This window comes from Leopardus geoffroyi, chromosome A2, assembly GCF_018350155.1.
Source record: "Leopardus geoffroyi isolate Oge1 chromosome A2, O.geoffroyi_Oge1_pat1.0, whole genome shotgun sequence".
Classification (NCBI taxonomy): Eukaryota; Metazoa; Chordata; class Mammalia; order Carnivora; family Felidae; genus Leopardus; species Leopardus geoffroyi.
In genome coordinates, this window is record NC_059331.1 from 120,964,275 (window position 1) to 120,990,027 (window position 25,753).

The 25,753-nt window shown below is 45.3% G+C and overlaps 1 long non-coding RNA gene across 1 annotated transcript in view; it reads left to right on the plus strand.

The window, feature by feature from the left end:
* LOC123606626 overlaps nucleotides 1-25,753 on the plus strand; it is a 30,613-nt gene that overhangs the window by 2,296 nt on the left and 2,564 nt on the right. The window contains exon 2 of the long non-coding RNA XR_006716395.1: nucleotides 1,272-1,379. This is a non-coding gene — a long non-coding RNA (uncharacterized LOC123606626). The remainder of the gene's footprint in view (nucleotides 1-1,271; nucleotides 1,380-25,753) is intronic.

Sequence of the window (25,753 nt, forward strand, 5' to 3'; positions counted from 1 at the left end):
CTCAGACTCCAGTCTCAGGAATGATTTCTGCTTCTGGAAATTGGTCTTCTCATTTTATTTTCCATCCCTACTTGATAACTTCTTCTCTTTAAAAAATTTGTTTTTTTAGTATTTATTTTTGAGAGAGAGAGAGAGAGCTCGAGTAGGGGAAGGGCAGAGAGAGAGGGAGACACAGAATCCGAAGCAGGCTCCAGGCTTCGAGCTGTCAGCACAGAACCCGACGCAGGGCTGACTGAGCCACCCAGGTGTCCCGCTACTTGATAACTTTTTAATTGTTAATGATACGATGAAATAGTTTGCTAAATTATATCAAGATGGCCATTTGGTTTAGTTCATAGCCCCCTTATATTCTGTGCAGTAAACTGAGAATAAAAAGAACAGATGCTAATCTGTAGTAAGCACACATACAGACATACATACCTACAAACTTTCAAAGAAGGGAACTTCAGTGATGTTTTGTATTTCAATTCCATTTCCCACATGCTTCGGGCTGACATTCATCTAATTACCAACCTGATTCAACCCAGCATGTTTTTATTGGATGCCTATTGTATGTCCCACAGAAATACACTCTGAAACTAAAAATCTTTTAAGTTGCATGTACATAATGAAAGTTTATGTTCCAGTGTTGCAGATTATTGAATAAAGACATTGCTGGTTCAGTAAAAATCAGTTTAGAAGAGGTTTCCCCCCCCCTCTACTTTCTAGAACAGTCTAGAAGAGAATGGCATTTCTCCCTTAAATGTTATAGAAGAAAATGTCCTTTATGTTCATAAAATAATGCACAGCCAGAATTGTTAAATTTGCTTTTTTTTCTTTCTAGCAAAAGATATTTTTCTCTTTGTAGTAATCTTGTTAAAATTAAAAAAATTTTTTTTAGCATTTATTCATTTTTGAGAGTCAGAGAGAGACAGAACATGAGCTGGGGAGGGGAGAGAGAGGGGGAGACACAGAATCCGAAGCAGGCTCCAGGCTCTGAGCTGTCAGCACAGAGCCTGAGGCGGGGCTCAGACTCACAGACGGCGAGATCATGACCTGAGCCGAAGTCCGACGCTTAGCCAACTGAGCCACCAGTTGCCCCTTTCTTTGTAGTAATCTTTAGTGAAAAATAATAAATACACTTCTTAAAAATAATTGAAACCTTAGAGAAGGATATCCAATGGAAAGTAAATCCTCATCTCTCAGAAATGTTCTATGTACATACACATATGTTTTGTGTATAGCTCTATCTTTCTGTTAATAATCACCTTATTCCCTGCCTTTTTTCACAGGTGGAAGCAAATCAAGTACTTTCTTGTACCTTGATATTTTTCACTTAGGTAACTCCAGAACGGAACATAGAGGTCCTGCTTTAGTTTTAGTGCTGCATAGTATTTCAGGTATGGATTTACCATGCGCTATCAATATAAATGTAAGGTTTTCCAGGCTTTGGTATTATATACAGTGTTCTAATAAATAAGGTTGATCCGTCTTTGCACACAGATGCTAGCTTATCTGCAGAATCGAATCTTGGAAATAAAGTTGTTGGGTCCAAGGATACCTGCATCCATAATTTTGATATATAATGCCAAATTTCCCTTTGAAAACCTTGAACCAGTATACAGCTTCCCTGCAGTGTTTGAGAGTGCCCGTTTGCCTGCCCATACATTATTGTGACACTTCTTCCTTTCCCTATTACAACGCCAGTGTCTCCTCTCTACCGGACCACTCCAGCCTGAATCCGACGTACTGTCGTTTCTTGCATCTTAAAAGAAAGAAAAAAAAAAGCTACTCATTGATTCCGCTGGTCCTCTCCCTCACTACCCCATTTGTCTGTTCCCTTTTGTAGCCAAACTCCCAGAAAAATGATGTCTACGGTCTCTTAACACTTCTGCTCATCTTCTAGAAAGTTCTCCAGTGAGGACTTTCAGCCCTGCCGCTCTGCCAGAACTGCTCTTGGCAAGTCACCAGGTATCCAGTGGTGAGTTCTTGGTCGTCTTCTTGCTTTGCAGCTGCTCTTGTCAGCAGCTGAGCTGATCAATCCGTTCTTCTTGGACCACCGTCTTCACTTGGCTTCGGTGATCACATAGTCTCTCTTCCGACCATATACGCTGTTCCTTCTTGCTCTCTTTTGCTGGTTTCTTTCCATCTCCATGATGCCTTGATGTTGGGATGCCCCAGGTCCCAGTCTTTAGATCTCACCACTGTCTCTGCCCCCTCCTTTGGTGATCTAATCGAATCATAAGATATTAGATACTGTGTCTGTGTTAAAGGCCCCAAGTTGTCCCTGGCCTGGATCTGTCTGGAAAATGTAAGACTCATGTATCGGACATCTCTCCTTAAATATCAGAGATCGTTCACGTTAAACATGTCTAGAATTTGGTCTTTTCCTAAAACCTGTACCCCCCACACTCTGTCTCACTTTAGGCCGTAGTCATTCCATCCTTCCCGTTACTCAGACAAGAGCCTTGACCTCACTCTTGTTCACACTTCACATCCAATCCATTAGGGAACTTGCTGGCCCGACCCTCAGAATATACCCAGATTCTCACCGTCTCATCACTTCCACCACCAGTACCCTGGTCCAGGAAGCTGTCATCTCTCACCTGGATTATTTCAATAACTTCCTGCTTCCACTCATGCGCCCCACAGCCCGTTCTCCACAGAACACAGCAGCCAGATTCATCCTGTTAACACCTACCCGATCACTTCACCCTCTGCTCACAAGCCTGCAGTGGCTCACTCGGAGTTTAAAGGCCAAACGGGAGTCTCCTCCCACCCGAGAATATTCCTCTCTGACCTCTCCTATTTTTCTTCTCCCCTCTGATAGTTCACTCCAGCCCCACCGGCCTTTTTGCTCTTCTGGTGCCAGCGCGAGCCTAGGCTAATGCGTCTCAGGGAGAGAACAGAATACAGAAACGGACTTCTCCATATATGTGAATGCCTTACTTAAAACGCTCATTTTATCATCTGCCAAAATGAGAGGAAATGATATACTTTCCAAAGAATGGTTCGGGGACATTCAGGAATGAAACTCAGGCGTACCTAAAGTCTGAGCCTCCTGCAGGATACTCCTGTGAGATTGTCTTTCATTTCACTCAGTCTCCTGTGTGGGCACGAGTGTGTGGGCACATTAGCAGAGTCCCTCGAGCAGTCAGGTGAGGGGGAGAGCCAGGAGGGTATAGAAGCCCATGAGTGTGCTTCTAGGCCATGGCAGAATCCTCATTGCTCGTGATGGTGCCATTCACAGCCGCCTGTCTCTGAGGTCCCTTGGGAATCTGGGAAGCCTTGGCTGTGTTTGGGAGCATGCTCTTTTATCTTCTGCCTTCTCTATGGAGATGCAACCACCTCTGTGTGTTTCCACATCAGTTGCCATTGTAGCAGGTACATTGAACACACGGGTCGTAGAGGGTCCAATTACGAAGCAACCTTACTTGTCTTTCCCAGGGTCTTTTATAAGCCACCCCGTGAAGGTTTCTTTACTACCACCTGGATGGAAACTTAGGGAGACACCTGAGTTCTAGACGCATGGATCTCCAGTCACGTCAAGTCACAAAATATACTCTTGTTTTAGTAATTAAATTTCATGTAACAATCAAAATCTTGCGTTGCAGATAAGCCCCCTTCTTGTCCCTTAAGCAAGTGAGAAGCCTTCAGTAGGGATGGGGTTGTGATCAGTTTCTTCTCTCTTAGCCCATTCACTGCTTCTACCCTATGCCCCCCCCCCCCCACCATGTTAGTCACGGTTTCTGGTCCTTCCAGGATGGGACTTGGGGAGACAGAGTGGTAACCACGGGGAAAGATCTTTCTCAATTGATATTATTGTTGTCAAGCTTCTCCAGACCTGGCAGAGGCTTTGAGCTCTCTTTCTTGCCCAGGGGTTCTTAAGAGACCCACTAATGGGAGAAGATGTCTTCATTACAATAAACTTCTTGATTTCAGTGGATGACAGGCTTCTGCAGGGCCAGAGCCAAGTGGCAGCCCGTAACAGCTAGAAGCGAGGTGGGTGCTGTTATTGTGATGGGCATAGTGCCTGAGGCAGCAAGCAGAGTATTTGAGCACCCAGGGATCTTTAGCATTGGCTCATTGTTCGCAGTGGCCCTGGGACCGAAATAGATGGGCAGTCGGCTAAGAATGGCTTGATGTATGTAATTAGGAAATCTCCAGGTCTAATGAACAGAAACGTAAGTTGTTCGATGGAGAGTCATTGTTTTATCACCCAAGTCCCAGACCTGAGTCAGTTCAGAGATATAGAAATCCGGAGATCACTGATTCTCAAACTGTGGCCGAGGAGCAGCGGCATCATCACTTGGGAATTTGTGATACGTGCAAGGTTTTCAGGCCCTACCCAGTCCTACTGACACATGCACTCTGACGGTGGGTCCCACAGTCTGCATTCCGGCAAGCCCTTCCACTCGTTCTGATGCATGATCGGGTTTGAGAACTCTAACCATAGACGAAGAAAGGGCTGCATAGCATTTTGTAAGCTTCTAGCATAAATCTTCCTTTAAAGTCTTTCCAAAAGACCTGCAGTCATTCACTGGGTGACTGTGCACTGACAAGGGGAGAATAGCCAGCCAGACCTTGAGGGGATTTCTGGACGTTGGTTCTGAGTCAGCGCTAACCTCCAGAGGCCCAAAATGCCTCTGGAGCACCGGGGGTGGGTGTCACTTATGGTTATCTAGGGATAAATGAAATTTTGGCCTGTGGCTGCCTCACAGGATTCCAGTGGGTACGTTGATCCGCATATGGTTATTTTCCCACTCCTGAATACAGTTGTAATAGGTATCCAGCAACTCGAAGGACCCCATTTTGATTCCCTAACCTGAGCAGTGAGCCTTAGGATAGGAGGCATGGCCTTGCAGAAGCTTCCTGGAATCTGCCGTTCCTAAATTGGAGTAAACCGAAAGCAATACCGTATCCCTGGGGGGCACTTCAGAGACCACGGTTTCCATCTAACCCTTGAACAAACAGGGTTCGTTCTGTCATACCCTGATTTAATTCATCTGTGTGGCATGTGCAGCAGTGAGAAGGTTATTGGGGAGGGCCTGTGGGTTCCTGTAAAATTATTCGGGGACTGGACCCAATGTAGTCTCTTTACTGGATGACACAGCAGCGCGCCTGGCACTTTGTATGCAGCCATTGATCTGGCAGATGGTTTTCTTCCTCATTACCAAATTAGCAAAGATTACCAGCAGGAGCTTGCTTTCAAACTAGCAGGATCAGCAAAACACCCTCACTGTCCTACCTCAGGCCTATGTCGACTCATCTGCTCTCTGATAAGAGCTGATCTGCAGGCACCTCGATCACCCTGATGGTCCCCAGAAGAGCATGCTGATATATTATGTTATTGACATGGTGATTAGGACATAGCACGTACCCTAGATACCTTAATAAGACACATGTATGCCAGACGGTGGGAAATAACCCCCCAGAAAAATCAGAGGCTTACTTCCTAGTGGCGTTTCCAGTAGTCTGGAAAATTTGGCATTTACTCTCCAAAGTGAAAGGTGAATTGCTATAGTTTGTACCACCTACCACTGAGAAAGAGCTACAATGTTTTGTACCTCTTTTGATTTTTGTAAAAAATTTTTTAATGTTTATTTATTTTTGAGACAGAGCATGAATGGGGGAGGAGCAGAGAGAGAGGGAGACACAGAATCTGAAGCAGGCTCCAGGCTCTGAGCTTTCAGCACAGAGTCTGATGGGGGGCTCGAACTCACGAGCCGTGAGATCGTGACCTGAGCCGAGGTCGGATGCCCAACCGACTGAGCCACCCAGGCTCCCCTGTACCTCTCTTGATTTTTAAGATAGCATGTACCTTTTGAGTGTATTGTTCATGGCAACGTTTTGTGTAACACACAAGGCGGCCAGTTTTGCGTTGGGGCCAGAGCAAAAGAAGGCTCACTAGTGGAGTTTCTCAGCCCTCTTGACGTTTTGCGGACAGATCATTCTTTCATGTGGAAGGCTATCCAGAGAATTATAGAATGTTCAGCAGCATCCCTGGTCTCTACCCACGAGATTCCAGCAGGACTACTACCCAGTTATGACAACCGAAAATGTCTACAGATTGCCTAATATGCTTGGGGGAGCAAAATCGCTCCCATTTGAAAACCCCTGGTCTACCGCATGTCTAGTTAAGGTTGAGGTGACTTTAGCACTCACTGACAACTTGACTTCAGCCTTGCAAGAGACCCTGAGCCAGATCTTCCCAGCTAAGCTGTTCCCAGGTTCCTGACTCCCAGAAATCATGTGAGATAACAAGTGCATGTCGCTAAGTTTTAGGGTAATTTCTCACGTAGCAATAGATAACTAATACACTGAGCCCCCAGCCTGTAAGATTGGGCATACGCACAGCCACAATCCATCATCCATTGTCAATAGTGTATTACCAGATTGGGGTTGAACTGTGTCCTTCTGGAACTGACTGTTGACACAGGAAGAAAACATTTGGGCCAGGTTCACAGATGGTCCCTTGTAATTTGAAGGCATCAGGTGGATTTGGGCTGTCGAAACATCATAGCTCACATCAGGAACGTGGTAAGGGAAGTTCTCTCAAGGCCAACACATCCACTATTCACTTTGTCTGGATGGAGAGCTGGCCAGAGGTAGGGATTTACACAATTCATGGGTGACTAATGGTTTGATTGGCATATTGGTGACAGGGGGGTCTGAGGAAGAGGTTTGCTGATGGGCACTGTCCTATGTGAATGCTTACCATGGGCTATTCGCTGATGAGACTTAGTAATCAATTGGACAAGACGGTCCATTCTGTGGATGTCGTTCAGCCCTTTTCTTAGCCACTTGAGGCTTATTCAGTAGACTCCTGTGGACCATAGCTATTGGGGCAGGGATGGAAGCTAGATGTGGGCTCAATAATATGGGCTTACCCTTCCCAAGGTGGATCTGGCTACTGTCACTGCTGACTGCCTTATCTGCTGACAGCAGAGACCAGTATTGAACCCTGATGTGGCATTCTTCCCCAGGGGGACCACTGAGCCACCTGGTAGCAAGTTTATTACATTGAACTCGTTCCATTATGGAAGGCATGATTTTATTCTTACCGGAATAGGCACTGTTTCTAAATATGCTGTGTATCCCCTGCCTGCAGTGCTGTTATCAGTCCCACCATCTGTTAATTTTCATAATGCTTTATCTAATGACATGATGTCCTATACAACATTGCTTATGACCAAAGAACTGATTTTACAGCAAAGAAAGCATAGAATTGGGCTCATGCCCTTAGGACTCACTGGTTTACAAATATGCTCCATGACCCAAGGCAGTTATCATTATAAAGTATAGGAGTAGATCATTGAAGTTTCAAAAAATGGCACCGTTGGGAGACACCTCTCTGCAGTTTGGGTGGCTTTCTTGCAGAATGTGGATTAGACTCTGGATCAGCAGCAAAAAAGTAGTGCCGTGTCTCTTATGGTCAGGATACACGGATCTGGGAATCAAGGGGAGAAAATGGGAGTGTTTCCCCTCACTCTCACATGCAGCACATCACTCAGAATATTTGCCTTCCTTCTTTGCAGCATGGATCAGCTGGTTTATAGGTCTTTATTCTAGGAAGAGAATGCTTCCTCTAGGGACATACAGTTGTTCCAGTGAACAGGAAGTAGATAGTGCCATCTGCCCGTTTCAAGTTGCTTACACCACTGAATTGACAGGCAAAGAAGAGGGTTACTGTTCTGGCTGGGGTGATTGGTCAGAATTCCCAAGAGGAATTGGGTTGCTGTGACACAGTGGTGGTAGGAAAGACTATGTCTGGAGCCCAGGAAATTCTCTTGGGTGCTTCTTAGCCCACCGATGTGCTAAGAGTTACTGGACTAATATTGCAAACTGCCAGACTACTGAAAACTCAGGCCGTTCTGGGGTGCCTGGGTGGCTCAGTTGGTTGAGCGTCCAACTTCAGCTCAGGTCATGATCTCACAGCTTGTGAGTTCGAGTCCCACGTCGAGCTCTGTGCTGAGAGCTCAGAGCCTGGAGCCTGCTTTGGATTCTGTGTCTCCCTCTTTTTCTGTCCCCCTCCCACTCACAGTCTGTCTCTCTCTCTCTCTCTCTCTCTCAAAAATAAACATTAAAAAAAAATTTTTTTTTTTGAAAAAAACTCAGGCCTTTCAAAAATGAAGGTTGAGGTCATCCTGCGAAGTAAAGAACCCCAAACAACTGAGGTTTGGGTTTGAGGCGAAGGGAACATGGGATGGACAGTGGAAGAAGCCCATCATCAATTATTATTCAACTCTTATCACTGTCAACCAACCAGTTTTGTCACCAGTTAGCAGAACAAGAACTGAAGCAACTATGCGTCTTTTCTTCTTTGCTTGTGATGTGTAACATTGAGTATTGGTGGTGGCTAACTTTACAGTTTGGCCTTCAGGTTGCAGAATAGCCAGGGTGCAATGGTGATGAGAAGAGAAGAGAAACTGCCATCACTGAGAGCTGATTACAGTGGCTGAGGCTGCCCCTTCACATGGTCCCACTCTGTGTTCCCCTCTTTTGGGGGGGAGAGCGTGAGCCTGCGTTCCTCTGCGTGAGGAATAGGGTTGCGTTCTTTTGGGTGGAAGCACAATATAGTTGTTGAATGGGTGCAGGGGAATGTGTGGATCTGAGTAGCAAAAGGGTGCACGGGCCAGAGTGTGTCTTTTGGCAGTTGGGTCCAAGTTCATCCTTCGAAGTACCCGCCGTCCCCTTTTCCAGACACACTCATCTGGCCGATTTCATGTTAGGTTCTTACAAGTGCGGGAGGAAGAAATGAGCCATTCTCCCTGCTATAGGCAGCAGCAGGGACATAACTGGGCTTGACTGCTTGCGCGACAGACCCCAGCAGCCTGGGGGGTAGTTGCAGCAACGTCAGCAGTGAGTGTCCACTCGCAAGATCCAGCTAAGGGACAGTGGCAGCTTCTGTCTTTAGGCAAGAGCCCCCTCTTTCTTTGCTATCTCTAGCCTTTCCAGCAGTTTTTTTTTTAACCAGTTTCCTACATGGCATCCTTCTCGGCTTGAAATATAGAATATAGAATATAGAATGGTTCCTACTTTCCTGTTTGCACACTGAGGGACACAGGAATTTTTCCGTATCAGCACAGAGCAAGCTTCCTCACTCTCCAGTTCAAAACAAACAAACAAAAAACCGGAATGCATCATATTTTCATAAGAAGGGTCAGATAATGAATATTTTGTGTTGCCCTCCATCTTCTCTTTTAATCAGTAAGAGCATTAAGGACATTTCCATTTTAGGAAAATATTGTCACGCCATGTATTTGGCCATGTTCGTGTCTTTTTCCGTTTGGAATTACACCTGCCGACGCTCTTGTGCAGACTTCTAAATGGCGGAAATGGGATTAAACTAGACTCTGGAATCCAGCAGCTGGCTACTTACTGCTTAATAAGTATTCTAAAATACTGTCCCTGTGTGTCTTAGCCTTATCTTTTTCAAGTGAATGGGAAGCACCTTGAGGCTTGGTATTATGTTGCCTTTTGAATATGCAAACATGGTGTGTGTTGGGGGACAGCTTCGCAGCACCCCTCCCCTTTATGATGAATGCCATCTGAACGCATCATCTGACTGGCGGCCAGGAAAGAGCCCCGCGTTCCTTCCTGTGAACGGGCTCAGGCTTTCTCTTGAGGAAGGAACTGATGACACAGCCAACGCTGCCCCATAGGTTAGTGGTTCAAATCGAGGTCCTGGTCATTTTACTATTGGTCTCATTCCAGATCCTTTCATGGTGGCAGTGCTGCTTCAAAGCCATTTTTCCTTCATCATGAAACGTTGTAAATGATTTGTGGGCGGTGATCTCCTTCAGCCTGTGCAGCCGGGCCCCTTGGTTCAGCCTGGGGCTGGAGGGCTGCCCAGACCAGCACAATGGCCTCAGCCCCAAGAGGCTGCCTTGGGCCACATCTCAGCCACCTGACTCTCGGTTCCGCTGGCCTAAAGAATGGAGGCCTTTGCTGCTCTTTGCTCACACCACCCCACAGCTCTGTTTCCCGATTTTATCTTCTTTAGTTAATCAACCAGCACTTTTGCTCCCTTCTCATCTTTTGGGGGAGTTCTGACAATTCTACTTCCAGCTCTAAGACGCGTTCGAATTTTCTAAAACGGGAAAGGTCCTGTTTACACTTGCCACGCCAACCCCCATTCAGGCTTTTCTAGGAGGATTTTTCTTCAGCTGCTCCACACTTTCTCAGCAACTCAGAGTGTGACCAGAATCCTCAAACCTTCGAGCATCTTGGCCCATAGGGACACAGGACTGCAGTCCTAAAATGAATATCCAGTCCTGTTCCACGAGGCTTCCACTGCCCTAATCTTCAGCATAATCCCCTTAAAGCACGACACCCTGGTAAATCCAGGCTGCTCCGGGATGAAAATTCTCATTAAGGGCAAAACCCAAAGCTGCTTTTGGTGGTCATGCTGTTCTCCCGTCCACCTCAATTGTCAGCCAAATTAACGAAATACATTTCTAATAAGCCGGCTAATACTGGTAAGGAGTCAATAACCAAATCCATTTGAACTCTCAGAAGCTTAAACGCTGTTAAATCCCATTTCCTGTTTGTGGGGCCGAGTCCTAGAAGATGTGCCTGGGTTACATTTCCAAACAGGTGAAAGAAAACATGAGGCCGCGTGGAAAGGAACGTTTTTTACTTTTTCTATCTCAGTAATAGTCACGACACGCAACGAAATGGCTATTGCGTGTACTGTTCCGTTACGAACAGACATGACCGTTGTCTCAGTCACTCCTGATACCGTTGACAAAATCGTGTGTGTTGAACACAGCAGCAGTTATCTGAGATGAGTGGGACGGTGATTTGCTCGTTCACCAGACAGCCACATTCACGGGTTACGTCCACAACTGGATCATACACGGATTTCACGGTCATTGATTGTAAAACTATCAAAACAGGAAGAACATGGAAATTCCACCCCCAACTCTTCGACAGCACATAGGAGATCTCTTAATGCACATGCTTTGTTTTTCCTGGGATTCCACACCCGGGTTGGGAAGTGGAAGGCAATCTTAGAAGCTGCACATCTGACATCATCACAAATTAGTTTTACCTCTTGGTGCATACTCCCTACGCTCAGATTCGAAAGAAACCCAGGAAACTCGTAAGTCTCCCTCTGAATTTCAGTCAAAGGATTCAGCCCTACCTCTTTCGTCCCAGCCGGTTTCCCTGTTGGCAGTACAGCCGGCTTTCTCTTTAGCTGTCAACACGTTCGGAATAGACTTTTCTCTGTGGGAAAAGATTCGATATAGCAGCCTGGGTTTTAGGATATAATTTCATTAGAAGTAAGACAGACTTCTAAAAACTCACTTCAGAACCATGCTGTGATTTGGCCATCTGGGATTTGGCCAACAGTTGTGGGAGTTCTATTAAATCAGCTGTGTGTGTGTGTGTGTGTGTGTGTGTGTGTGTGTGTTTCTAACTGTGAAAAGCAGAGTTTGGAATTTTATATTTTCTTCAATCCTCGACCTCTAGCTCAAATAGCTAGGGATGATTAAGAATAACGCAATATGGAGTATTTTCAGAATTATACATTCACTTTTGCTGTGTTTACCCAAACGTGAGGAGAACTGACAAAATTTCATCTTGGCGTATCGAATGTAAAGTATAGCCCTTGTACCAGAGTCCAGAATCATCTTCTGCATAAGGTAGGGGAACAATCCGTTACTGCTGGTGGAACTTAACTTGTAACTGACAAAGGAGTAGTGCTTGACATGAAATAGGATTTTTATTTGGAATGGAAGAAAGGGTTGACTTTCTAAATACCTAGTGGTGGTTTGCAAATTTAAAGTAAGCTAGGTAAACATGTTTTAAGAGTCTCATTGCTTCCTAAGAGTGAAACTAGGTCAGAATTTTCCTTCTTAACTCCAAGATAGATAAACACTTGTGTTTCACACAAAACACCACAAAATTTAAAAGGTGGGCGGACTTCCATTTCCCATTAGAAAATACCTCAGTTATTCAACAGTAAATATTAATGAACACTTACAAAGTGCCGGGCACTCTACCAGGAGCTGTAAATACAGGGTTGAACATAATAGAGCAAAATCCCTGTCTTTACAGAGTTCACGTGGCTCCTCGTATGGGCCTCTGGAATGAACTGAAACGTTAACAAAGTGTTGATATGAACAAACCAATGGTCTTCACCAAATGGGTGCAGTGGCAAATGTGATAAAAACTATAAATAAAAAAATACTGCACAAAGGACTTCCGTGACATTATTTTCCTTTAATGGAGCACTAGGATCCTTGAGTTTCTTCAGTATTGTGTTGATTGTAATCAACAGGACTTTTAGATTCATTTGTCCTATGGAAAGCGTTGTTTTCTGGAAACCATCTTGCTAAAGAAACACACACACACACACACACACACACACACACATCTTTCCTGGGGAGATTCAGAACATGAAGCTGTAAAAGATTCTGGCAGGATGAGTGCTGAAGGGAAAGGATGTCGGCAATTGGAAAATGACTTAGTTGCCAGAGGCTACGTATGATGACATTAGGAGGCACAAGATGGAATTAGACTGAGGACATGTGCAGGTCTGGTTAAACTCAAAGCATCTAACAACCCACCGTGAACTGATTATGGGACAGCCCTAGAGGCAGCCAAATGCAACTTTTCCTATCTCTGGATGGGAGTCTGATTTTGAAATCTAGAGTCTGGGGAAAACGATGAGAAATCATGACTCCCCTCCTTGGCGCTTTGCTCTGTTCCGTCCACCCCACTCCTGAGTTTTGGTGTGAGTCCCGTCACAATGTGCCTTTCCGTTTGGAAGAGTGCCAACCTAGAACATCCCCATGGCTACAGGGAAAGAGAAAGGAGGTAGAGATGTAGGAGGGGGAAAAAGAGGAAGAAAGGAAATGCTTCTCTGCTTTGCAAGTGGTATGAACTTTCGGGTTGTGCTGGCTAACGTACAGCTGCTTCTGTCCTTAGACACGTCCCCCCCTCCCCTGGTCTGGGCACCTGGGCCCCCCCCTCCATCTGGCACTAATTATCTCAGCCAAAACAGGGTTGTTTGTTGGTGGTGGTGGGTTGTGTTTCTTCCTAAAATTTCCCGTTAATTTTGTCCTGCCTTAGGTTTGTTTTCCTTCAGCAATGCAAGACGAATAAATTCATTGGTTGCTCAGGGGCAAAGGCAGCTTTAACAACCAGCCAAAAACATCATTCGGCTGTAACAACGGTGGTTCACTGGTAAAATCTGCATTACTCAGACAACACCCAGTGGGCTTTCCCCCTTGGCCATGAACACACCTGTCTCCTTCTCTGGGCTCTAAGAGCACACCTCAGCACGGGCCCCATGGCTCTTCCAGAAAGAGCCCTCCCAAAGCATATGCAAGAATAGGAGGCCACGTCGGAAAGTGCTTAGGCTTGCTGCCTGATTTCTAGTAAGTCCTCTCTGATTTTGTTTGTTTTTACCCAGACACATGTTTATTTTCATGACCGAAGAGCTTATAATCCTGGACATTGAACATAAATAGATGTTATGTTTTCCAATTTATGGTTGTGCTCGTCGGTGGTTTTGCTACTTTGATTTGGGCTACGTGTCATTGTGCTACAAAATGGTCTGGCTCCTTTAAGAAGCCACACGTTGTAGACACAGAGTCAAGCTGAGTCATTCACCAGGGGGAGAGAATTAGGAACAGCTGGGGGCAGCTACTGGAGGTAAAAGCAGAGACAGAAAGGGAACAGACTGCCTCTCTAGGAAATGTTCCAATGCCTCGAGCCCAAATGTGGAGGGGAAAGTTTCGCAGGCATCGTCTGCTAATGATGACAAATCCTGTGCACCGTGAGGCAAGGACGTCCCCTGTGTTAGGGAGGAGACAGGCATCCCTCAGCTGGCGGCCATGCGGGCCAGCATGCTGTCACTCCATCTCAGTCTACAAGGTTTGTGGTCTGAGCATCCCCTTCCTCGTAAAAGTCAGTGGTCACTGAGCATCTCCGTTGGCCCTTGGAGGAGTGAGTTGCCTTATAACCACGTTGCCCAAGGGACTGGGTCCAGTTAGAGATGCACACTGAATCTCGGTGAATTAAAGGATATTAAAACTTACAAACTGATTAAGTGAAGAAAATAGGACACAGTATTGTCTCAAATGTGAAACAAAGAATAAATAATAAAAGACTAGAAGGACGAGTGTTAATGTTTAAAATTCATATTTGGTTATGTCTTGGCCGTGGGCGTATGGGTCATTTGGGGGGTTCTATGTATTTGTTCATATTTTTATGTTATCTTTTACTTCTCAGTGTGGCACACAGAGCCATACTTGGTCCGTCCTTTAGTCAATAAATACTTCCCGTGTTTGGCGCCCTATGGGGGAAGCAAAGCTAGGCAGGTCCCAAGTCTTTAGCTTGATCTGCCATCTCCCATGGGTCTGATGTCACCAGCCCTTCTTCCGGGATCGGATCGCTGAGCTTTGATTCCCCTCTCAGGACCAGAACCCCTTGCTTTTCCTGCAGCGTTGGTAATGTGTCTTCTCAAATGTAAGCAAGACTCCTGCCTGCCCTTCCTTCAGACCCCGCTCAGATGTCAGCACGTCAGGAAGGCTGTTTCTAACCACCCGATACAATCATGCCCTCATCTGCTTTGATTTTCTTTAAGACACTTGTCAATATATATCTTCAGAGATATGTCTATAGTTGAACACTGATCTCCCACCAAAATGTACTGTCTTTGAGGAGGGGTCTTCAGTCTTGTTCTTTGCTAGATCTCTACCATCTAGACCAGTGCCTGGCACATAGTGGGCCCTCGATAAATATTGTTCTCTCCCTCAATGGAAAAGTTATGATAGGCGTTTTCCGTATATCAAGAATGAGTATCAATGCACAAGTTCAGGCATTCAGAAATATGGTGTCTTTGTTTTTTACAATATTCTTAAAATTCGGACCCCAACACCATTGTACCAGTAGGAACTTTCATTTCAGTTAATAACTGAATTCTTCCCTCCCTACCCATTCTCAGGGGGTGGAGGGTGTCAAGATTCTAAGAGTCTAGTGCACTGACAGGGGCTTTGAGGAAGGGACACTGCTAATCAACCTAACCACATTTTGTCCCCATGGCCCCTTCATGCCTGATGGCCATCTGCCGTTTCTGGGCAAGGCTGAAAACGTCAGTGCCTATCGCCTCAGCTCCCCAGATGCTTCCACCCAAAGGCTCTTCCTCTCTGGGGGCTTGCCCCAACATGGCCTCTGCCAGGAACCCACGGAACTTGCTCCTTCCCATAACTGGGGGGGATTTCTTTTTCATCTGTTGTTTCCCCACTGTGTTTCCAAACCACTAAGCTTTTCTCAAACTCTGCCCTCCCCTTGGGCCTCTGGCTTTTAGAGAAAGAACAAAAGGCAGAATCCTTCTGCTTCTCATCCTGCCACTTACCTCCTTGAGGCAAAGGATGTGGAGTCTGCTACCGGCTCTAGTGGGGAACCGAAAGGGAGAACTTCAGACAACTCGGACACAAGACAGAAATGCAGGTTGCAGGAGTGGGACAGATAATGTAGAGAAGAACATGATTCCATTGAGACCGGGGTGGAAAGAGTGAAACCCAGGAAAAAGGAAGACTTAAGGCATTTTGCCCTTGTGACTGAGCCTGGAAGGCTGGGCAGTATTTCATTTCATGCAGTGTGGGGGACAGAGAGAGAAGCATAAGCAAAAGGGAAACAGGTTGTGTATCGCCGACGGCAAATGATCTCATCCGACCAGATGTGTTTGAGCAGTGGGGAAAGAAGTGCCCCAAAAGGTAGGTTGGAGTCATGGTGTGACAGGCCCTCAAAGTCAGGGTGTTTTGACGTTAATTTGAAAGTTACTTGGCAGCCACTGGGTCATAGAGCGAGAAGATGAGAAGGGTGTGTTAGAAAATGAAATGGCAACACTACCGAGGATGGATTGATGGTCGGGGCTGGTGATTGGGAAGGCGAAAGCAGGGAGAGCACTCCTGTCATCTAGGAGGCAGAAGGAGAAGAGAGATGCAAAAGATATGGAGGGCATAGCACAGGCAGGGTTGACCACTGGTTCAATGTCAAAGGCACCGGAAGGATGGTGATGGCAGGAATGGAGGTGTTCTCTGCAGATGAGGAAAAACCAAGAGCAGCTGCTGGCTCGTGAGGGAAAGGTAACGGGCTGCTCATGTGGAATCTGAGTTTCCACCGGGAAAGTTGGCGCTGGGGGCGGGGCGCTCAGAAGAGGGTCTTTCCCGTGATGGGAAGGGGATGTGGGTAAGGATGCTGCAGGCCTTTGCTGGGGTTGGGGGCGAAAACCAAGGGATCCGGTGTCGGCATTGCTTTGATTGTCTCAGTATAGAAGGAGGCAAGGCTGTTTGCTGAGAGTGAGGGGAGCAGTCCCTGGGTCACACTGGAGCTTGAATGTGGACACAGTTTGAAACAGCTGCACCGGGGAACATAAAATGAGTCCCAGGAAACAAAAGGGCAGACCCACGCAGCGTCAAGTTTTCTCTCCATAAGTACAGAATCCTGGTGGTTTTATGAAATCTGTCCGATCAGACACAAGAAGAAATGACCTTTAAATCATATATCTAGCTTGAGGCATATTTTAATTATACCATTCTCCGTGTTTTCTGCTCTCTTCCTTATACGTTGTAGACCATCCATTAGAGGTTGCTTTTTTAGGAATCTATCAAGATGCCAGAATCCCCCAGCATAATAAACCTGGAGAAGTAGCACCTACTCACGGCCAGCATTCCCGACTCCCGTGCTCTCCTGCCCGGTGTTGAACTTCTTTTCCCAGAGAAGCTCATCTTCGCCTGCTCTCAGGCAGATGGCAGGGGTGGGATGGGGTGGGGAGAGCTCATCACAAAGACCCGTGGTACTTCGGGCTTCAAGGTCACTGTTGCATCTGCAACTGGAGCAGGTGAGAAAGGGGAAGCTGAAAATCCACTGAACGCTGGGGTGGGCACTGCGTGCTGCCCTCTGGTGGTTCAGGAAGCCATCTCTCTGTTTACCCCCTTTTGTCTTTTCCACGCCTCCCTTGTCTCTCTAGATCTGATGGTGGTTTTTTTTGTTTTTTTTTCTTTTTTTTTAAACAGTTCTTTTTTTTTCAACGTTTATTTTTGGGACAGAGACAGAGCATGAACGGGGGGAGGGGCAGAGAGAGAGGGAGACACAGAATCGGAAACAGTCTCCAGGCTCTGAGCCATCAGCCCAGAGCCTGACGCGGGGCTCAAACTCACGGACTGCGAGATCGTGACCTGGCTGAAGTCGGACGCTCAACCGACTGCGCCACCCAGGCGCCCCCTGATCGTTGTTTTTATGTGGTGGTACCCCTGTTGGGGATTTAGGGACTTGTATGAAGTGAGATGTAGGAAAGAACAACGCAGACCTCTCCGCATTCTTAGCCTTACTGATATGGTCTTCACTAAAATATGATCCCGTGAGAACTACGGGTACTAGTATTAAAACACCCGATTTCAACTTTCATACCTGGGCATATCCTAATAACAGGATTATTGAATCCTTTTTCTCATCTTTGTAGTATTTCCAAGTTGGATATGTGGCTATCAACTCTTTTTACTCTGCTCCAGCCCAAGGGGGAAAAAAATCCACTGAAGAGCTGGAAATCACAGAACATTTGCAATCACATGCTCCCTGGGCTGGAGCTTTTTTTTTTTTTTTTTTTTTCTTCTCTCTGACCACCCGGGAAGGGAAGAAATGATCTAGAACCAATGCTATGTGGAGCTTGGTTTACTAATGAGGCCAAAAGAGAATTGCATTTCTCATTACATAAGAAACTAGAACTTAAGGACCCATTCTTAGGTTCTAGCCCAACAAATGTGATGATTTTTTTCAGGGGCAGACAGGACATATTTGAGGGAGCTGTGCCTTAGTAGAGTTCCCTTTTCCTCTGTCCCTCACAGCCCAGGAAAGTACATGCTGGTGAAATTTCACCCTGAGCAAACTACCTCATTTGACCGAACGAGATCTTTGTCCACTACTCCCTCCAGCTTGTCCAAGGTCTGCTTCAATTTTCTAGTGCAACATCACTCCAAGCCTTTTTTTTTTTTAAATAGAATCGGCATATTTGTTCACTTTTGTTTATTTTTGCTCCAAAGCCTTTGGCATTTCCCTCCAGTGAGTCACACTATGGGACCATTTCAAAATCATCCCCGTACAGGATATGTCTCTTCTCAGGGGAGATGGGAAATGTGTAAATGACAGCCTGTCCCAAGATGTTACTGTCTAGTGTGCGGGGATTTTCTTTTCTTTTTATTTATTTTGAAGTTTATTTATTTTGAGAGAGAGAGCTCAAGGAGTGGAAGGGCAGAGAGAGCGAGAGAGAATCCCAAGCAGGCTTCTCACTGTCATTGTAGGACCTGTAACGGGGCTCGAACTTGCAAATCACCAGATCATGACCTAAGCAAAATCAAGAGTCAGATGCTTAAGTAACCGAGCCACCCAGGTGCCTTATTGATTGATTGATTGATTGATTGATTGATTTTAGCAGGCTCCATGGGGTTGGAGCCTAACATGGGGCTTGAACTCACAACCCTAAGATTAAGGCCTGAGCTGAGATCAAGAGTCAGCCACTTAACTGACTGAGAGACCCAGGCACCCCTGTGTGGGGGGATTTTAATAAAGTAGTGTCCTCTCGCTTGCCACCAAAGCCACGTGACAAGTGGGCTTGTAAGGAACAGTCTTCTAGGTCTTTCCCTGATTCCATAGAGACAAGATGGGAAAACTATAGCATGGTTGTTAGGGGTTTATTCCTATCAGTTGATTTTGGGAATCCGCCCGTTTACTTCCTCCATTACAAGAGTTTGGACAGTTGAGAATTCGGATTTTGCAACAAAATACAGGATACAGGTAAGAGGAGAGAAGGCAGAAGCAGGGAATGCTTGGACTCTCACCATCCCTGGGGCACCTAGACTTCTTCTTCAGGCCTTCGTCGGTGCTACTTACCCTTTGCCTCTGGAAAGCCTCCAGCCTTCCTCCCCACTCCTCAGTTTGGAAAACTCCTTCTTCCCAGAAGTCATTAGTCACTCTCTATTCTTTGCTCTCAAAGGGCTTTGTACTTTCCTCAAGTAGAGTACTTGGCACTCTGGGATTATGGTCATTTATGCGGTGGTCGCCCATCTTCCCTTCACATGGCCCCCTGTCCCCCAGTTCGAGGGGCAGAGGAGTGGGCCAAATTTGTCTCTGTATCTTCACCACCCAGAAAAGGTCCTGTTGTATAGAAGGTTTAATATGATACATCCTAATATAAGATGGCAAGCATGTATGGGCCAGGGATTCAGGGGGAATTTCTGTTTGTAATGCTGGCATGGGTAATCTGGGTTTTCCTAATCTCTTCAGACAACGCCCCTCTTCTCCTGTCCTCAGTTCTCTTAGCCTCTTATTTCCCTTTTCTCCTTCAATTCATGTAAGAAAATATAAAGTATCAGTAAAGTTAATAGACATACATGTAAATGTTGATTATAAATATGCATTGGGATAGTAGGAAAATGACCACCCTGTATTCCCACTACGCGTCAAAATGTAGAGGCTGGCTTTAATCTTGCTACTGAGCTTTGACTTCTGCATGTGGTGGACATTTTTTGGCTCTTGGCTTCCCAGCATCCAGGCCCCCTATCTTCCAGTAACAACACCCTGGGTTGTTTTTTTGGGGGAGGGCGTGTAATTGTCTACCCCCATTGGGTGTGGCCTTGGTGGTACTGAGTTTGAGGTGGCCCGCTCTCCTTTGGCCTGGGAAGAGTTACCAGTAGTCCTCACTGCGTACAGTGTGGGGTTGGGGAGAGGATGCTTTTACTTAATTTTTGCAATGAGCAATTTGAAAACTAAAGACTTAAGACAAGTAATTCTGTTTGCCCCCAAGATCTGGCCAGATGCAATGAATTCTCCTGTTAAATCCATTTGAACAGCAACCACAGCCCTGGTCTCTCCTACCCAAATGCACAGGGCCCAGGGGAATACGCAGAGAGCACAGCATCACACTCCTCAAGTTGCCAAAAATCCCTTTAAAATGATTGAACAGATGTCTTTTCTTGGGGTCGAACGGATATCCATCACAAACGGCCTGCTTTCCATTCCAGGCTGGTCGTCTTAGGGGCAACAAAATCAGTCACTCTCAGGTTTGTTTCCTGGATGTTTCTTAAACCTTTGGAATTATACGAGCAATAACCATTACAGGATGCAGGAAAACTAAACGCATCTGTGCAGGTCGCTGTATTTCATCCCAGAGTACAAACTTCCTGTGTGATGGCCATGTGGATGCAAGCCTCCCTCCACTGGGCATCCTTGCAGCCGGGGCTCAGCATGGAGTAGCTTCTGAGCTTAGAACCAGAAGATTAAATGGCATGAAGACCGACACAGCCGTGGCTCATATATCTTCAGCAGTAAGAGGAGGCGGGGGGGGGGGGGGGGGGGTCTTGTCAGAATGCACGAGAAGAAAGGAAGAGGACATTGGACTTTCCAAAATAAATCGGGGCTCAAGTCAAGTAGTCTGTCACGGGATCTGTGCTTGGTTTCTGGCCTTATCTGCCACGTTTCTGGTGGCAAGAGGAAAGATGATTGAAGCACTGCACATAAATAAATAATTATTTGTAATTTATTATTTATTAAAGCTCTTAGTACTTTTCAAAGAATTGTAATTCAAGTGTCCATGAATTCCTCGGGGGTGGAGCAGATACCGTATCTAAACGTTTCCAAGAATCTGGCTTACGCAACTTTCAAAATAAAGCGCATTTTTTAACGAAGGCGCACACCGCTTGACCCCACATGGGTCACTGACACTTACCTGTCCCTATCGTCAGGTGCGAAAGCACTTGGGGATCAGGAGGCAGCGTGTCTCCTCCGTGGAGAGATGATGGGGTTGGAGGAGAGACACCCGGGTTTGAACCTGGGCTGGCCCTGCCCCGGGTTGTAGCAAGGCGGCAAGTCTCTTTGTATCAATGAGGGGCCATGACCTCATCTGTGGAATGGGAAAACCATCTCCCTGGTGATATCTTGTGAGCATCTGGTGCATTTTAAGGGCTTAGACAGGATAGCTGTTATTATTACCTCTGATTTCACAGAATTAGGTATGTCCAGCTAGAGCAAACCCCTCTTGTGCCATGTGGGAACAACTCCTCGGTGGTCAAGGCTGAGCCTTGCAGACCAGCCCGTGGGCTTCCTCAGAGGCAAGCCCATTGCAGCAGAAGTGCCTTTCCGCCTCCTGACAATGGCAGTCCGAGGTCACATCAACTCACTCCCACTCCGCCCCTCAGCACAGGGCAGCAATAGCTTTCAGCAAGCCTTCCTGGCCCCAACCCCACTGCTTTTCTGCACCGTGGGGGCGGGGAGGGCAGTGCTGAATCGGTTCCTAATTCCAGGCTCTGTAGAATTCCAACTCCCTCTGATCTCAGCCAACACATGGCCAGTCTCCCTCTTTTGCTTCCTCTAACCCCTCCTTCTAACGAATTTCTGGCACCCTCATCATCCCACTGTCAGGTTGTCCGGGAAACACCCCTGGGATTTTGCTGAGCAGATTTAGTCCATCGGGGCCTATCCCAGGGCTCTGCCTCCATAGCAAAATGAACCAGAGGGCAGTTCTTTCTGAGATTCTGGGGCCAGTTATACACACACACATCCTATATATTTTATATGTATATAAATTCTATAGTGTGTATATAGTATATATACACATACATCATAAGCAGAAAACTGTATAAAAATCCTAAGTCTTCCTCCCCGCCACCACCAACACCCAGTCCTTCCTTCATTACTGCTACTAGTCTCTTATTTATCTTCCCAGAGATACCAATCCTCTACAAAACTTCTGTTTCTTTCCCTCCCTTCCTCTTTCTCTTATTTGTTTATTTAGTTTCCCTTCCTTTCTTATAAATGAAAGCATAGTGTATTGTTACATGCTTTGCTTTTTTAATTTAACAAAATAGGTATGGGGCGCCGGGGTGGCTCAGCACGTTAAGCGTCCGACTCTTGATTTTGGCTCGGGTCCTGATCTCACGGTTAGATTCCTGGGTTTGAACTCCGCCTTGGGCTCTGAGCTGATAGCGGAGCTGGCCTGGGATTCTCTCTTTTGCGCGCGTGCGCTCTCTCTCTCAAAATAAATACATAAACTTCCAAAAACATCGGTACGTAGTTTAACATAGTTTGTTACATGTGGACTCTTTCTGTCCTCTCAAACAGTGCTCTTCCAAAGATACATAAGGATGTGTCACTCCATCATTTAAAAGTTGCTGAAGGCATAGCAAAAAAATAATTATTCATTCATTTATAGTCATGCCACGACTGTAATAACATTTACCTTATAAAATAGTAATCAACATAGAAACGTTAAAATGATAAAGATGAAATTTTACATCCTTCATTTTTAAAAACCGTATTTGATTTTAGTAGCACGAGTATATTTACTTTCTAAAATATCACTGCTAATATATTTTTAAATAGGATCAATGTGTTGAATATGCTTTGTCATATTTGAAAAATCTAGGGTCACCCTTTTGTGATACAGCAATTCGAAGTCTGGTTATATGTTCAGTTTACTTTGACACTTGGTTTCAAAGTCCATCAGAGCTGAAGGAGACACTTTACAAATGGAGACACATAGATCCAGATGCAAGAAATGCCTCATTAGATAAACTTTATTAGCTCCCCAAACTCATTTTTCAATCCTACCTATCCTTTATTCAAAGATGTTTGTTGAAATTTTCTTTGATATAAGGTCTTTTTTCCTTGTAATGTGCCACACAAAGTAAATGGAAACATTTCCAAACATCTGTTTTCAAAACGTCCTTGCCATAGTTTGGCTTTCTTTTGAAAAGAAATGACTTTCTCGGGGCGCCTGGGTGGCTCAGTTGGTTGAGCATCCGACTTCGGCTCCGGTCATGATCTCACAGTTCGTGGGTCAAAGCCCAACAACGGGCTCTGTGCTGACAGCTCAGAGCCTGGAGCCTGCTTCAGATTCTGTGTCTCCCTCTCTCTCTGCCCCTCCCCTGCTCATGCATGACCTCTCTCTCTCTTGCTCTCTCTGCCTCAAAAATAAATATTTAAAAAAATTAAAAAAAAAATGACTTTCTCAGTAATTGTTGATATGTCACTTCTACCATGAAAAGACAGATTGTATGTTTACTCTTTATTGATTTGTGTGTGTGTTGACTTTAAAAAAATATCTGCTAGACGACATACTAACAATAGCCACTTGCCATGACAGAAAATGACAGCTAGTCTATGACACTTGCCTGTTTGTCAAAGAAAGAATGCACAACTCGTTCCCGGGTCCTACAGCTCTTTAAATACATTGCCATGAGATGACCAGTATGGTATGAGAGGCCTACCTGGCCATTCCCCATCGAATGGAAAAGCCCTATAAAGATCCCACTCTTTGAAGGCTTTGTTTTTATGAAATGAATCCCATGGATAGTATCATATCAGCATGGAACTTGTAATTGGCAATACGCTGGACCCAGCACCACGAGAAGGTCCCTCACCTCTGCTCCCTATAGCTCCCTCTCTGTGTGGAAGTTGCTCGAAGTAATGGCAGCCACGTGGGACATCAGACTGTCTCATGTTTGGACCAAGAGGAGGCATCTTTATGGATTGTCTTGAATGTCCCACAGAGAGTGTGTACCCCACACAAAGGTTCTCTTACACAAAGGACTCTCTCCAAGTGAATTCAAAACGTTGTTTTCCTTTAGTCTCTGAACTACTCTTCTCTCCCTTCTTTTAAACTAAAATACCTGCCAGATTTAGTCTCTATAATACTGTACCCTCAGGGGAGTTGGCTCGGGTTGCTCTGGGAAGACCTGGCAGGTCGTCCCCCAGTACTCCCCACTATCCTATGCCTGGGGCAGGGAGACACTAAAAACGACTGCACCTACAACTTCTATTTATTGAGCTATTATTTTGTGTTGGTCCCTCTGCTGTTCTAGAAATGCTGTCGATTCTCTTTGTTCACTGTAGTTATCTTCTATAACATCTCCCCAGATACTGAATTAGTGAATTCTAAATCATTGATCCAGGGGGACATACAGGATGTGGCTCCTACTAGCCTCTGGTCACGTTGCTGTCAACCAGTTAATCCACAACCTTGTTTTACGTGTGTTTCTGTTGAAAGAAACCTTATAAAATAGATATTCTTGCTTGATTAATATTGAACTCATGGCCAACAGCGCTATAACTCATGATTGAATGAAGAATACCGAACAGATGTACTTTCTCCACAGGGTGCACCACAGCCTTCCTGCACCGAGGGAACACTACACGGTGTTTCAGTACTGTGTGTAGGAACCCTTTTGAATGGCAAAAGCACCAACAAAAAGCACAGAAGTGCAAAAAAAAAAAAACAAAAAAAAAAAAACACCAAGGAAAACAAAAAACACATGGCACTAAATAGACTACAAAAAGAACACCTGTTTGGCCGCAGCTGAGAACATGCACGTTGGGCAACTCAAATTGTTCATCGCTTGGTACGTGTTCGTGAATGACCACAAAAGTGAGCAACTATTGGTTTTGGGGTTACAGATACATTTTAGTGAACAGGTCATACGAACGTGGCATCTATGAATAGTGAAGATTCACTATATCATCTCATGGTACCCTTGTGAAATGGACACTAGTACAATGACGTGTGAACTGAAAGGAACCTCAGCAATCTCTTCGGGCTGCCTCCTTTGGGACTTGGCAAAGCGAGGACAGTGAGGTGACATACCCAGAAATGTCCACGGCAGGTGTGACACGCATGGCACTTTCCCAGCCACGGTTGGTACCTTTTCCACTGCATATTTTTGGGACCAAATGCAACAATGTAAATGGCAGGTGGGGCCACATGCAAAACTCTAGTTTATTCTCTGCAATAATTAAAATCTGTTTTTGATCAGAATGTTTGATTTGACGACTCCTCCTACATGGGCACAAGGAAATATATATATATATTTTTAATTTTTTTTATTGTTTATTTCTGACAGAGAGACAGAGCATGAGTGGGGGAGGGGCAGAAAGAGACACACACACACACACACACACACACACACACAGAATCCAAAGCAGGCCCCAGGCTCTGAGCTGTCAGCACAGAGCCCGACGCGGGGCTCAAACTCACAGACCTCAAGATCATGACCTGAGCTGAAGCCGGACGCTCAACTGACTGAGCCACCCAGGCGCCCCGGAAATATATCTATTAAAAAAAAAAAAAAAGGAAGATCACGAACCTGAATGAAATCAGGCACAAAATGAGAAGTTGAAAAGACCCAAAATATTTGCAGCAAGAATAAGTTTTGACTTTTTAAATTCAGTTCTCCAGTGAGCCAATTCATAAATGGGTAATATGAGAGGGAAATGATGTTGAAAAAGCCAAACATGCTGTAGAAAATTAGAGATGAGAGCACATGATGCATAAATAGGAAAGATGGGCCAAGATGGGATATTTTAGCTGGAAAATTACTAATGTGTGCATATTTATAAATGTATATATTTTGATGCCAGAGTATCTCAAATTTTTTTGAGATTCCAACAATTACACAAAATTAGTTCGTTCTCTATCTGGCTACAAGAAGCACAGAATTTAAAATCCAAATTGAAAACGGCTCAGAACTAATGCGGCCTGCAGGCTGTTTGGTAAATGGGTACACTTGAACCAACAAACTAAAAACCCCCCCAAAAAGCAAAAAAAAAAAAAAACAAAAAAAAAACAAAGAAAAGAAAAGACACAGATTCAGTGTGTCCTTTGAATATGATCCTCTACGTATTGCCAGTTGGTGCATTGTTACTTTTATATGTAAAATTTCTATTTCAAAGAATTCCAAGCTACCTTTCTTGCTAAGACTGTCCACAT